This window comes from Thermobia domestica, chromosome 15, assembly GCF_964235325.1.
Source record: "Thermobia domestica chromosome 15, izTheDome1.hap1.1, whole genome shotgun sequence".
Taxonomy (NCBI): Eukaryota; Metazoa; Arthropoda; class Insecta; order Zygentoma; family Lepismatidae; genus Thermobia; species Thermobia domestica.
The window spans coordinates 104,126,914-104,142,595 of record NC_137468.1 but is presented as its reverse complement, the minus strand read 5'-3'; the positions used below and the strand labels follow the sequence as shown (position 1 = coordinate 104,142,595).

General features: G+C 35.3%; 1 protein-coding gene across 2 annotated transcripts in view; it reads left to right on the top strand.

Moving 5' to 3' along the window:
- The window catches only part of LOC145671180 (corticotropin-releasing factor receptor 1-like), a 1,144,309-nt gene that overhangs the window by 856,121 nt on the left and 272,506 nt on the right, over nucleotides 1-15,682 (top strand). The window lies entirely within an intron of this gene.

Here is a 15,682-nt window from a genome sequence, read left to right as displayed (position 1 = left end):
TTCAATCTTGCGTTGCGTGCTTTGCTTGAAAATATATCTTATCGAAGGTAAGTTATTTTATTCTATTGGCACTTAAAAAGAAAATGAAAATAGTAAGATTTTTAATGGTGTCTTCCCATTTTGCCTAATCTTTCGAGACGAGGAATTCTGTCCAGGGAGGGATTTCTTCATGACAAATTTTCTTTAGTAATTGTAACAGATTCTGTTCTACTTGTTCTTTTCGGAAATATGACTAGATGCAGTTTTGGTATTAAGAGTATTATTTACATCTATTTCAATAAAAATGAATGTGATGCGCCAAAAAAAATAAAAAATAAAGCTACGTGCAGAGAAATGGAAAATTGATTGACTCAGTTGCAAGAAAGCCGTTTGACATTGTAGCTAAAACGAAGATAAAACAAACTTACTTCGGCCTAGTATCAAGTCATTTCACATTTTTTTTTTCAGTTTTCCAGTAGTTCATCTCCAACATGCTAAGGCTCGCAGTCAGGGACGGCTTTAGGATTTTAATTTTGGATAGGCCCGCTCCCTCGCGTATGGATGCATATTCATATTTGATTGAATAATGACAATAGGAAATACTTTTACAGTAGTAGTTGATGCTGTTTATTAAATAATTATTTATCATTAATATAAAAAGTGGGAAATATATATTTACTTTTTACTGTATCTTTTAGAGTTTATATATTTTTCAAAAATTTTGAGTAGGCTCGTGCCTATCCAGCCTACCCGCTGAAATCGCCACTGCTCGCAGACGTAAAAGGTGCCACAGTTCACATCTTCAAGACATGTTTGGCCATATATTAAGCAAACAATTCAAAAGGATGCGTAAGACGCTCTTATCTCCGATTATCTGACCTTTTGATTTGATTGAAACTACAAAAACATACAAGTATTTCAATATTGATATTGATATTTTGTGTTGCTGCTATTTACATTGACAATATAAATATGAAAATAGAAATATATATGTGATACTATTGCATATAGTATAGAATTACATATATATATATATATATATATATATATATATATATATATATATATATATATATATATATATATATATATATATCAGACAAATCAGCTGATAAGGTGATGCCGAAAAAGTATGTAGAACACTAACATTCTTTCTTAAGACTCGTCTTATGCATTGCCTTGGATTCTTTACTTAATATGTGGCCAAATATGACTTGAGGATGTGAACTGTGGCATCTTTTACGTACTGTGCCTCTTAGCATGTTGGAGATGAACTACTGAAAAAGTTAATAAAATCTTGATATGAAATAACTTGATATTATACCGAATGTTCGTTTCAGTTACAATGTCAAATGGCTTTCTTGCAACTGAGTCAATCAATTTTCCATTTGCCGTAGGTATTTTTAAAATATCACATTCATCTTTACCAAAGTACATGTGAATAACACTGCTGATAAAGACCTGTATCCTCGTCATTTTTCCGAGAAGAACAAGAAGAATAACATCTAAAATTTCTGATGAAACTTGAAGAAATAGTTATTCTTCTTACAGCCTCTGTTAGAATTACCAAACAGACTATTACGAATGCAGGACAAAATTCAAGAGAACAAACCCTAAGGAAAATTCATGCAAAAGATACTAAATTCAAGCGACAGAATCTTAGGAGCAGATTAATAAAATAATGATTAGTTTTTCTTCAACTATTATACATCTAAAATGTTATATGAAGTTCTTCACGTTACGGAAATAACATTTAAAAAATGCTGCAAACTCAATAAAAGACGTAAGACTGCTATCGTAAGTATATATATTTCACATTTTAATCTTTGCTTAAAAAAAAAACTTGATCAGTATTTCAGAATTAAAATAAATACTTAGGCCCTATATATTACTCAAAGTAAAAGACTGCTATATGCTACCGCAAAAGAACGACTTTTTAAAAATCAAATGGCATCACAGTCACGTTTCCTAATTAAAATGAATGGTCTTACTGTAATATGCTAAACGTATTTCAAATCTATTAAAGGTATAATAAATAGGAATACCCAGAAGTTTTCATATGGGTATATGTGAAAGTAATTAAAGCTAAGCTGTACTTTTAGTACAACATTTTTACGCATTTTACGAGTTTTCAGTATTTTAAAAGAAAGAAAAAGTTATTTCAGTTGAAAAAATAGAGATAACATTTTAGAATATACGACAATTGAAAGGAAAAATAATCATATAGGGTGTGCACTGGTACATCCTATATATACTCCTGTGAATTTGTCCTTTGGATTTTGTCCTCGTCAGAATTTTCCTTGCATTTTGACCGTTTGGATTTAGCTCCCGCACTCGTTACTACAGGCATTTTATACATGAGTTCCGATCTGCATACAAACTCGCTAGGAGCATGCGCGCCGACTACTTGGGTGCTCCGGGGCTCCAGCACCCATAAGATTTTTCATTTGATAGAAACAAAATAAATATTTCTCATTTGTCATTATCAGAAAATAAAATAAAATAAGCAATAACCCTTGAGATGGAAGTTAAAATTTCTAACTTCTAATATATAATTGTTTGTTTCAATGTGTTTGTGCAAAGGCAACCAAGAAAACCCCTTCCTTGCCTGTCTCTGGCCTAGTCAAAGGAAGTCCTCACAATAAAAAAATGGAACTATATTGGGAATAGGATTGAGTACAGCCCTTTCTGATCTCAGTGTTCATAAACGATTTTAACTAACAGGAATTCAATCAAAAAATATCGAAACTCCACTGAAAACATGTAACACGTCCCGCCATTGACATGCACCTACATAATCTTGGAAAGTCAGCACCGCTGGCTAGGAGTCAAGCTTTTCGGTGCTACAGTTCCCTAAGAATTTCCTCCTTGCATAGCATTCAATGTCTCCAAAGATTACGCAGAACGGGAATTTCCGTTCTGCCTAAAGATAAGATCATTTAAAATATTTTGTACAAAGTCCTGGAGAGCTTAAGGCAGAACGAGAATGAATCTTTTTAATATTGCACCCCCCTAGTTGGGGGGTGTAAAGGAATTTATTTCCGGGTGTGTACGAAAATTTTAAGGGGTGCTGGGTGTGTTAGGGGGTGTAGATAAACCACTGGATGAAAGCATACGAGGAGCAGTCAAAAAATTCACGGAATTTTATTGTAGCTCTTAACCAAAATATAAGCACATGGTTACCTAATGATCTTCAATGTAGGCACTTTTGGAACACACACTCCTGCTATTACTGACAACGACTACGAAAATCCTCTTTTGATATCTCCCGAACTTCAGCTGTCATCACGTTAGTTTTGATCCCATTTTTAGTCCACCTTTGAGGCTCATTTTTAACTTTGGGAAGAGCTAAACATTCGATGGTGGTAAACTGTTTCTAAGGCTATCAAAGTTTCTGAAGCATATTTCCCCCCAATTTTCACATGAATTTGGTGCTTTGAACGTTGTGCGAACTGCGATATTGCACCAACTGATCACCACATACTCCTCTGTTCAGCTACACTGCTTGTTGTGACCTGTTCACACATATCAAATTCATAATTAGGCAACCTAAGGACTCTATTCTATAAGATTCATTGTGATTGAATCATAAATACCAAAACTACAGAAACATTCCAGGAACGTTTTGATTGCCCCTTATATGTATCATGTGGCGTTCCATGGATGTGAGACATAGACTTCAGAAGAAGAGGGAAAACGAAGAATGGATGCCTTTGCAATGTGGTGCTGCGGATGAACGTTGAAAATGGAAGGATAAAGTTTCAAATGAAAGTATATTAGAAATGGTAGGGAAAACAAGAAATATACTGTAGAATGTTTATCAAAAAAAGTAAAAGGTAAAACAAGAGACAGAGAGAGAGAGGGAGAGAGAGAGAGGGAGAGAGAGAGAAAGAAAGAAAGCAAGAAAGAAAGAAAGAAAGAGATAGGGTGATGGATCACGTTATATGGCATGGAAAAGTCACGCTGTTAGTTATAAAAGAAATGGCAAAATTAAAAATGCCTTGAGGAAGGCCACAATAGGAATATAAAATCCAATAATACAAAATGTAGGGAAGAAAAAGTTCATTAAAAGAAAATAAGAAAATGTCTGGTTCGGGGTAGAGAAGATTTTAAAGCTGCGTCAAACCAGTTGAAAGAACGCTTATCTCAAAAGAATGTCTTACGTTAACATGGTGAACATAGTCAGAACTCTTAGAGTCCTATTCAGAGTCGTTTTTAGCATCATATTAGTTACCCTTCACACTAAGATCCTCTGAGCCGCTTGCGTAAGCTGTAACATCCAGCTTTACATTGTGTTAAATGTACACCTTCACACATGCACTTCGGTGCAAGTGAGCCGCGACTCTGAGATGCTATGAAATTCACCCCGACAGTAGCTGGCTCAAGCGGACTGCTGGCGGGGAAGAAAATAACACGCAGTCTTCTGAGATCCTCTCACACGTGAGCGTAAAATCAGTTGGAATGGAGAAAAGGTTACATATATTTGATGTTGAAAATTTTCTCATTTTAGTAATACTCTGATGAAATGCACACTTTTTACTATTATACAGTTCATCCAACGAAGATACAGACATCCTGAAGTAATTGAAAAATAATTTCATCTTCTCTCAGTTTAGTAAACAGATGTAGAATGGACATTCTTCCAATCTTGATTGATTTATAGGATGAATCCACATTGTTCTATATATACTTTTTCTTTTTTCTTGCAATTTATAGCCAAGATTAAAGCTACAGCTTCTTCTGACTCAAGCATGGCTGCCATTTTAGTATCACAATCATTTGAGCAACTCAGAAGTATCCAATGCCTTCACACTACAGGTTCACATGAACAGTTCACAAGATCCTTATGTGAAGGCAAACTGAAGATTAGGAAAAAACAAGAATTTTAGGAATGATCAAAAAAATGGATCAAAAGATTGCAATCTTGGCCAAGAAGTTTAGGAATAATCCAAAAAAATGCATCAAAAGATTGTTTAGTTTTTGGATCAGAGGCTACGAAAGTTTTGAACGAACCCTAAATTAAGTTTTCGTATTTTCTACGGAATAAGCACATCATGCTGAGTTAAGTGATAATTTGGATTTGGGTACATTGTATGTAGTTCTCCAGGTATAAAGCGTACAAGAAAATTTTCGAAAAACTTCGACAAAACTTCGAAAAAATTCCAACCAACCTGGATTTTTATAGAGCCATTATTTTGTTGTCCACAGCATATACTGGAAAGTAACCTTAATTTAGAGCGTGTGTGTCTGTGTTTTTCTTGAGGGGATGAATTCTAGTTACATGGAAAATAATTATGAGGAAACTGTAGTTTATTAAATTCCACACAAAGAAGAACTTCATACAATCAAATGCTTTGAGTAAAAGATGCTGTAGTATTGTTATATCTGTTTTCTTTAGTGCATACTCTTTTTTACATCGTCGCGGGGGTAGAGTACTGTTTTTTTCTGGTATCTTCAACAGGCTTAATCAAAATGGAAATACAATATTGTTTCTAAAAAGTTAGTTTAAAGTATTCGGTCTTTCCCTCCAAAACGATTTCCATTTGAACTTTCTCTCATTCTTCTTTCCTGCAACTGCAAGAAAGCCAATGAAATTAGATATCAATACGACGCTTCTTTTCCTCTTTCTTTAGTGTTTTTTTCTTCGTTTTTCTCGTCATCACAGACATGCAAAAAACTTTAAAATCAAACAAAATTTGTCCACTCAGACGTTATCTAGTCTGAGAAAGCCTTGAATATTTACAAGGACCAGCCTCTTCATGATCATTTTTTTATACAAAGGCAGCAATGCTAGTCTTGCGAAGATAGTCTCAGCGGTAATCAATATGCACTTCAATGGAAGTAACATCTCGAACATATTCCAATTTTCTATCGTTCTTTTCTTTACGCACGTCTCGCAGAGTTTGTACATCAAGTTGAACCAAGACAGTTCTATTATCTGATAAAGAATTGCAACAAACGTTACACTTACCTTCTGATTTTGTCCTTCTTCACACTTTTCAATACTATACAATAAAAATTATCTTGAACTTTGAAAATTAATATAAAATTTAATGGATAAAATTATGAACCTGGCAAAATTAATCGCTTATTACGAATAGTTACGGTTTACAGAAAAAAATGATAATTAATATAAATAAAATAAAAATGTCGTAAAAGAAGGAAACAATTTTATCAATGCTATTGATAGCTATAGCTCCCCTGGTGGTCTAGTAACTAACGCGCTCGCCTTTGATGCACAAAGTACCGGTTTCGATTCCCGAGGAAGAGAATTGAAATTGAAACGCATTGAGCAGTACGAATTTTATCTTAAACTGTAGGTTAACATCTCAGTGCCGAAAAATCTCTATTCTAAATTTCATAAACAACACAAGGTATTTATATAATTTGTTAATATACAGAAATTGTGCTGTGTATATACAGGGTGTTTCAAAACAACACCGACAAATTTGGGAGGTGATTCCTAACACCAAGATAAGACAAAAAAAAGTATAGACCAACCTGGCTGCACAAATGCTTCCTTTGGGAGTTATAGGCTGCCGAAAACATGAAAAAATTAACTTTAGAGGTCCATAGCTCCAGTACTATTGGACCTACCGTCGGGTCAAGATTTCACTTAGGAACTAATACATCCCCTATCCAAAAATCTACGTTTCAGAATCCTAAGGTACTCTCGCAACTATTTTTATGGAAGCAGTTTGCCTTGGGCATATAATTTCAAGTACTCACCAACTACCTCTACAAAAATTGTTATGGAAGTATCGCAAGATTCTGAAACATGAATATTTGGATAGGGCGTGTATTAGTTCCTAAGTGAAGTCTTGACCCGACTACGGTAGGTCCCATAGTTTTGGAGATGTGGACCTTTAAACTTAATTTTTTCTTGTTTTCGGCAGCCTATAACTCCGAAAGGAAGCATTTTTGCAGCCAGGTTGGTCTATACTTTTTGTCTTATCTTGTTAGGAATCACCTCCCAAAAGTTGTCGGTGTTGTTTTCAAACACCCTGTATAATGTCAGTGTAATGTCAAAGGAGTGTTTATAGGTTTCAATCATGATAATCTCATTGTAATAAAATTCGCGAGGAATTATCTCGGGACGACCCAGTCCAGTATAGCCATATCTGACATACGAAACCTCTCGAAAAAGTATCCAACCTTCTTTGGTTTCGGGAAAATTAAACCCTCTTCGGCTTAAGCTCCAAACTGCGATAAACAAAGCCACGTGAAACTAAATCTCGCTGATTTGCTGTTGGCCTACCGACGCTTGTACTCCTCCGCAAAATAGTGCATATGATTTGATTATTACTTTCACTATAAAGTTCTATATAAAACTACAACATTATTATAAATGACAAAAATATAATACGGATTATCGAATAATGCTGCAATCGATTATGGTTAATGAAACAATAGAAATAAACACTAAGCATGTGCAATGATTATGGCGTCAATTCAGCTGTGGACGCGTGTTCTGCTTTCAAGCCTGAAAGACGGCTGGCATGAAGCCTGGTTCCGCGTGTGTTGCGAAACACCAACAAGGTAAACCTTTACTCACTAAGCAACAATTGTTTGCTTGCGAAATTCAAATATATATTAATACATATAATCTTTCGAGTTTTTTCTTCTTTTCTGCTGCTGCTGTAAGTACCTGGACAACACGAGACAGCGTTGTCAAAATGCACTTGTATAATTTGCTCCTCCCCGTGGGGAGTGGGAGTGATACATCACTAGCCAATCATATTTGTGACAAACGGAAAGATACAAATATTTTGTTTATCGGAGTTTAGAGCTTACACTGAACAGGGAATAGGTGGATTAGGTTGGTCAAAAGGGTTATATGGTGTCTTTACTTTCCGCCTGCAGATGACGTTACTTTCAATTTCGTCTTCTATTGTAAAGGAGTGACTATGTTGGGTGATCTACTGTGGTCTCGGCGTGGCTAAAATGGTAAAGAAATGGGTATACGTATAGGACGCGAGAACGAAGTCACAATCTATTCCGTGCATACATCCGACCTCGCCGAGGCCTAACAAAGCTCAAAAAGACCCAGAGGAGATCACAGTGCGTAGCAAAATCAAACTATTGTTGATTGTGTTCTTCGATTTGCGAGGCAATGTGCAACATAAGTGCGTACAGGAGGGACATACAGATACAAAGAACTTGTCCAAAATGACCAAATCTGCGGACTTCAAAGCCTCGAAAACTGCACTAGGGTAATGATTCAATTCATACGAGAGATCGTGTTGCACTAGATCTCCTCTCTAGTGCGAAAGAGAGTTTCTTTCTAGTATATTTTGATTTCTGGGAAGAGACAAAAGTATGACGAAGCTATACCCAAAGAGCAGGGATCTGGACGAAACATCGAAATCTTGTCCTGTCGTGAAAAGGACAACCACATAAGCTGCATGAATTGAATCATTACCATAGTGCAGTTTTCGAGGCTTTGAAGTCCGCAGATTTGGTCATTTCGAACAAGTTAACTTGGCGATGATGAAAACTAATGATTCGACACTAATATAGTTGTTTTCGGTATTTTTATATGTCACCATTTCAACTCCCTCGCGGTTGCCAGAGAAGATTTAAATCGGACACCATCGAGAGTGTCACTATTTATCTGGGCGACCCCGAATACTATGGATTCGACAGTAATATCGGCACTTTTTCTATCATTGTTATATGTATCCCCCTCCACTATGATGCAAGGGGTTTGTTAACCTCACTGGGGGTTGCATTTGCATTTGAAGGACATCGAGATTGTCCGCAACCAGCACGTGGATCCGGGAAACTATGGATTTGACATTGATATCGATTTCTCGATTATTTTCAAATGTCTCGTTCTTTCTCTTAGGTGTGCAAGGGGGTCTTACCCTGACATTTCTCCTTTCCAGACTGCAAGTAATGTGTTTATCGAGTTTAGTTAAAATTGCTCCGGACATTCCAGTTATGATGAGACACGCACACGCACACATCCATCCATTTTATATATAAAGATTTTTATGGAATCTTTTGTAAACCGGACAAACAGAATTACCGGTATTGCATTTCTTTATTCTGTCGGCATTCCATGTTCAGTACTAACGTGAGGGATAGTTGTGTGCCGATTTCATCTACAAATCTAGGAACTGCTGATGCTAACCCACGAAATCTACATTATTTATGTCAAAGAAATACCATTGATATGTAGGTTAATGCAGAAAGGAGACTACCTAAAAGAACCCATCTTTGTTCTCGATTTTACTGTGGTTATGATAAGACATAACCAATTTAAGTACAGTTCTATACTATATTATTTAGCAGGAAGTTTATCCCAACAGAAACTAAAGCTTGTGATTGGCCCTAAATATTTGCAAAATAAACCATTAAGATAGAACGTTATAATATTCTCTTACCTACTCTTCTACTCAAATGTTACGTCTGATGTGAGATATCCTTGGTTTGATCGCGGGATATGCCAGACAGCATTATGTATATGAGTTTTCTCGGGATTTAACTGTTCCAACAATATTCTCATTCCACCATGTTTCTTCTAAAAAATTATTTATTTTCATTGATCATCCATCTTCTTTAGCGTAATCGACATAATAGGGTGATTTAAAGATTCATTTCATTTCTAATACCCAATGGTCTTTCTTACAGGTATAACAATTAACATGCTACTTGCCTTACTCCCGTTTCTTATGCTATTGATGTGCCTCGTAAATTTCAAACTTTTCATTTTGATTCTCCTTAATACTCGGTGAAGAGTATACAATATACAATAATGTATAGTTATGTACTACTCTATCATTCTCTGAAATAAACTTAATCTGATGATTTACATTTATCCTTGAGAAATAATGTGGCAAGCAAAATCAACCAGGGAAGGCATAGATTTGATTGATTGAATTGAGGTTCATCATCAGCTCTTTCTGCACGGTGGCTACATGGAACGTAGACCTATGATTTAAGTTGGAATCAGAACCACCGTATTGCGTTTCCAGCGGAAATTAAACCCAGGATTTGTACATCAAGGGCACGAGCGCTAGCCATTAGGTCAGCAAGAAGGGTTGGTAAACACATACAGTACTTCATATTTTTTTATTATCTTTGAAGAATAATATTTTGTTCCGTTGCTAACCACGGTTACACGTGGATGCGAGAACACAAAGTTAACTATTTACTGATCTCTTGCTCTTGCATTGTCTCAAAATGTTTTAGGTTTTGATACCGAGTCCCAAATATCCGGTAACACTTTTCTTAATTTATTACACAAAAATTACAAGCGATATAGCTGTCGTGTATATATCGTATGAAAGAGTATCGCATTTTTTTTCTTTTAATGTATGAGTTCACAATGCCTCGATATGGGAACCATGTGTAACATGACATATGTCTAGATGGTAATTAAATTCATGACATGCTCGTTGGAGCATATCCTGAGAGACAGTGGTAGCAACTTCTTCAGTCTTGCGCTTGAGTTCTTCTACATTTTCTGGTAACGGTGGCACATAGTATCTTTTATGTATTCCCACAAGAATAAGTCACAGGGAGTTATTTTTATCGAACTTCAACAGACAGAAAGCACGCTCTGCACCAGAAGTCGCCATATTTACAACACGCCAACGCCAACACAAACTGTGGTGAATGTAGCAACTACGAGCATTGCCTCAAAAATAATAATAATAATAATAATAATAAAGACATTTGAGATAATCTTTCACATGATATATAGACGACAGCTATATCACTTGTAGTTTTTGTGTAATAAATTAAGAAAAGTGTTAACGGTCTTTTCAAACACGGTGTATATGTCTTGTCGTCAATGTGCGTAATTCGAAAATCGACCGATTTATTTTTCATAAAAGAACTCTATTAAATAATACAGTATATAACATTCTTATTCGTACACATTGTTTTTTCAAAAAAAATATTTAATTTCCCCATTAAACTACAATATTGTGCTAGCTAATTGAAACATTTGGATACATTAGGGCTTCACAAACTGAAAAACATAGAAAAATTAATTCGTAACAAATTAAATATTAATTAATAAAAACAAACAATAAGAGAATCCCTGTTTTCGTGCAATTTTTCTATTCGTGCACGGGCTATTATACCATAAAGAAATCATAAGAAAAAAAAACAAACTTGGTAAGTCTAATATTTTGTGGCATATCCCTTTGCCTCAATTACTGCTAGACACTGTCTCTTCGTGGAGTTTACAAGATTTTTGCACTTTTCGGGCCTTAGTTTATTCCACTCTGCTTCCACAACACATTTCAGTTCCTCTTTTGATTTCACACTATGCTTACGAACGTGCTGTTTCAAATCTGCCCACAAATGTTCAATAGGGTTTAAATCCGGGCTTTGAGGTGGAGTTTGCAGCAATTTCGGCATGTTCCAAATCAACTAAGACATGCTACGCCTTATGCAGAGTCGTTTTGATGTATTGTTGGCATCATACTAAAAGCCGGATTACTGCAGGAAACAAATGTTAGTCGAACTCTTTAGTATGGCACTAATCACACGTCAGAATAACTCTGCATAAGGCCCGCTAAGTCTAGCCTTATGTTTAGTGTCATTGTCCTATTGAAATCTGTAGACAGGAGGCATACCCATTTTTTGCGCACTCTGCTTGACATTGTTCTTTAATATGTCACAATACACATTGGCATCCATAATGCCATCAATAAACTGGATGGTGTCAACTCCCTTCGATGTCATACAGGCCCAAACCATTAGTGACCCACCACCATGTTTAACTGTGGGGAGTGTTTCATATTAATATTCTCAGTATTTGGTTTTGTACATACCCTACGTACCCCATCTGACCCATAAAGGTTTATTTTCGTCTCATCGGACCATATAACACTATCCCAAAATTCTTGACCCTTATCACAATGTTCTTTTGCAAATGCAAGGCGATTCTTGTGATTCTCCTTACTTACATACGGCCTCTTTCACGCTATTCGACCATGATACCCATGTTTCCACAACACACACCGGACAGTTTGGTCACACATCTGCTTCCCGGACACATTTTCCACTAATGGACTAGTTCAGGGACACTTAATTTGGGATTTTTTCGAACACTTTGTAGAATGAAACGTTCTTCGCGTGCTCTTAATTTACGTTCCTTTGGTCCCCTCGGTAAATTCCTCGTTGAACCGTGTTCTCTGAATTTTTGTACTATATACTGCACAGTAGAGTGCGAGCTATTAACGGTACTTGCTATTTGACGTAAAGAATTTCCTCTCAGTGCTAAGTTTATCCGACATCTTTTAGGTCGGAACTCAGCTCCTTCTGCTTACCCATTTTGATCTGTGGTGTTCGAAGGAAAGTACACGCTGCACCTCCCACTAACACAAGTCACCTATACCGCCCACACTGCTACAAAACGAAAAATACTCGTGAACGATAATATTATTTACGATTAACAAGACAAGTCATAATAATGTACGAATAGAAATGTTGCATGAAAACGTGGTGTTTTCTTTAATTATTACTATTGGATAGTTTTAAAAACTATTTTGGATTGGTTTTTAAATTGAAATGTGTGAGCAAAACCTCCTTTACTCATATACACATAGTAGATATAAAAATAATAAACTTAAAGTACACATATGTTACATTTCTTCTCGAAAATCCAGGTGTACGAATAAGAATGTTGTAAGCTGTATAAATTAAAACAGATTCTGCTCATCTGTACTTTAGTGCCATGAAAGTTGATAGTATTTAACATGGCAATAGCAATGGAAAGGTACTCTATTTTACCTAAAATAAAACTTTATATCAACTTCTATGGAGCGTGTCGTCGAACATATGCTGACAAAACCTCAATTTCTAGAATATTTACTATAGCATGACGGAGTCTACAAAATGTCATAAGTAAAAATATTTCTGTATATAGTATTTTCAGCATGAATCATCGGTTCGCTTGGGCAATAAACTTATCGCGTCTCTGCCACTTACATGCAAGTGTACTTGATTCACGAGGCATTAACTTGAATCTATGTAGCTAAAGAGATAAAGCATTCTACAAGCACACCAGTAGATGGACATTCTGATTGGCTGCTTCTCTATTCTCTGGAGACTCGTCTGAGTTTTTATGTTTTTATTTTTAGTAGCTAGAACATACTGTTATCTTCATGTTTTTCATGTTATATCAGTGTTTAAAAGAGACAAAATATAACTGTTGCTCCCGGAAGCCTTCTACTGCAGTATTACTTCCTTCCAAATATATGTAACATTCACAGTGACAAAACAGTATTATCTACCCTTAATTCAGTAATTACTGTCTCTGTTCCGAGTAGTTAAGTTTATTAACGTTGTCTATTATGCTGTACGTTAGTTAAAATAACCAGAAATGTTGGGTTGAAAAGTAAAAAAAAAATTGTTTCCTTTTTAAGAAATACTTTAGTCAAGTTGGCTAATGATATTTTGTCAAATCATTGATAACAAAGCATGACTTCTATGGATACCCAATTCTCACACGACCTTATGCTTTGGTTAATACTTCTTGATAAAATATTGGATTACTACTTAAATTATGTTTGTTATTCAAATTGTGAACGCTTACGAACGTGCAAGAAACCAAATATTTTAATAATAATTTTACGGAAGTGTTCACCAACATACAAATATTTTCATATTTGTTAATTGGACGTTTTGCAAAGTTTCTGAAGCAACGATTAAATATTTTGATGATAAACGTTTAATAAAGAATATTGATCATAGATACTTCAGAAAATGGCATAACTATTTGCTTCGCGTCTCACTATTTTGGTTACATTTTCAATATATATATATATAATATAGGGTTGCTTAATTCGTGTGTCAATTTCATTTGTTCACTGTGCAAAAGTAGTATGAGGTAAAACCGTGAAATTTGGTGTAACTTTAGACGAAGGACATAAGTTTTGTTTCGCCATAGAAGCATATCACTTGTACTAAAGATTGAAGAGATATAGGGTCAAAGGTCAAATTTCGATTTTTTCCTTATGGGATTGCAATGGTAAATTCTGAAAGATCCTGAAAAAACGTAAATCGAAGTGATAACAAAGAAAAAGCTGTATGGTATGATTCTATGTCGCAAGCCGACCAAATATGCATCAATCAAGTGTCATGGTCAGAGGTCACTGTCAGATCAAGGTCACAGGTCACCTTGAGAACCCATTTGACATGATGAGGTACGGACATTGCGTTGTTTTCAGTGTATGCAAATGGGTTCTCAAAATGACCTTGATCTAAGCGTAACCCATACCATACAGCTTTATCTTTTTTATCACTTTGATTTACGTTTTTTCAAGCTCTTTCAGAATTTACCATTGCAATCCCATAAGGAAAAAATCGAAATTTGACCTTTGTCGCTATATCTCTCCAATCTTTAGTACAAGTGGCATGCTTCTACGACGAAACACAACTTATGCCCTGCGTCTAAAGTTACATCAAATTGCACATCTTTACCTCCTACCACTTTTGCACAGTGAACAAATGAAATTGACACACGAATTAATCAACCCTCTGTATATATATTCCAGAAGACATTTGCAGAGTATTGTCACGTAAGGAAACTACAGGAGGCATTTATATAAAAAAAAAATATTAGGAAAACACTACTTGTTATAAAATTGTAATGCTAGTACGTCCCTTTGTCCGCACAGCCTTGGCTAGTGTGGACAACGAAAGAACAACAGATTCTTAAATTCGAGACGAAACGAAACACATTACAATTCTCTTCTCGTTTCTGAGATGAGATGAGAAATATCTCGAGTCTCGTGGGCTAGACTAGTTCACCCAAGTCTTAGATCTCTAACATGGTTTTAGTGTTAAATGTTTCATAGTGCAAAAACTATAAGTTAATAAAGTGATTATGAACACAATGAAGGGAACTTATCAACGTTTAAAGATATGCAATCCATTACACTAAGTATGGTTTAAATGTTGTTATATCACACTCCTTGTTGACCTCGCGTAGTGCGGAAGAATTCTGATTAACTTCTAGGTGAAAGTAAGAAAAAAAATCGTGGAATGAATTTTTGTACATTAATTTACAAAAAAGAGACCCTAAAGGCCTTTCCAAGAATCGAGACAAGACTTGAATTCGATCAAAAATTACAAGATGAGACAAGGAAGCATTATTTTTCATCTCGTCTCCTGAGTAACACTAGTTTTGTCTTACCCACGCACTATGACTTATGAGGCCATATTCTGTGAGTCGTACGTAGGAAAATCTAATACTTTCACTTTAAGCAAAGGTCTCACTGGCCAAAGAAAATCAAACTTCAGCTAGGGGTAAGAGTGCAAGGCTCTATCTATAATAAGTATTATGATGTTTTCTCTAGGTTTATGTTGTAGTAATGTAGATCCTACTGTGCATGTAACAATTATTATTATTATTACTGTGTATTTATAGTGAAATTCCAGTTATCAAGACTAATGACTGCTGGACACAATCCGTATAACTGCAACAATCATCAACTTCTCTAAAATCGTTTATGTTTAATTAACAAAAGATAAACGCAGTGTATATTGAAAATAAAATCTCTTACTACAAAAATAATAATAATAATAATAATAATAATAATAATAATAATAATAATAATAATAACGTTCAGTGGTATGTATTTATATGTCTTTAGAGTTGTTAGTACAACATATTCAACGAAGTTAGCTGTTCTACGTAGACACCCGTTTACATGTTACACTTACATGTCCCGCAACG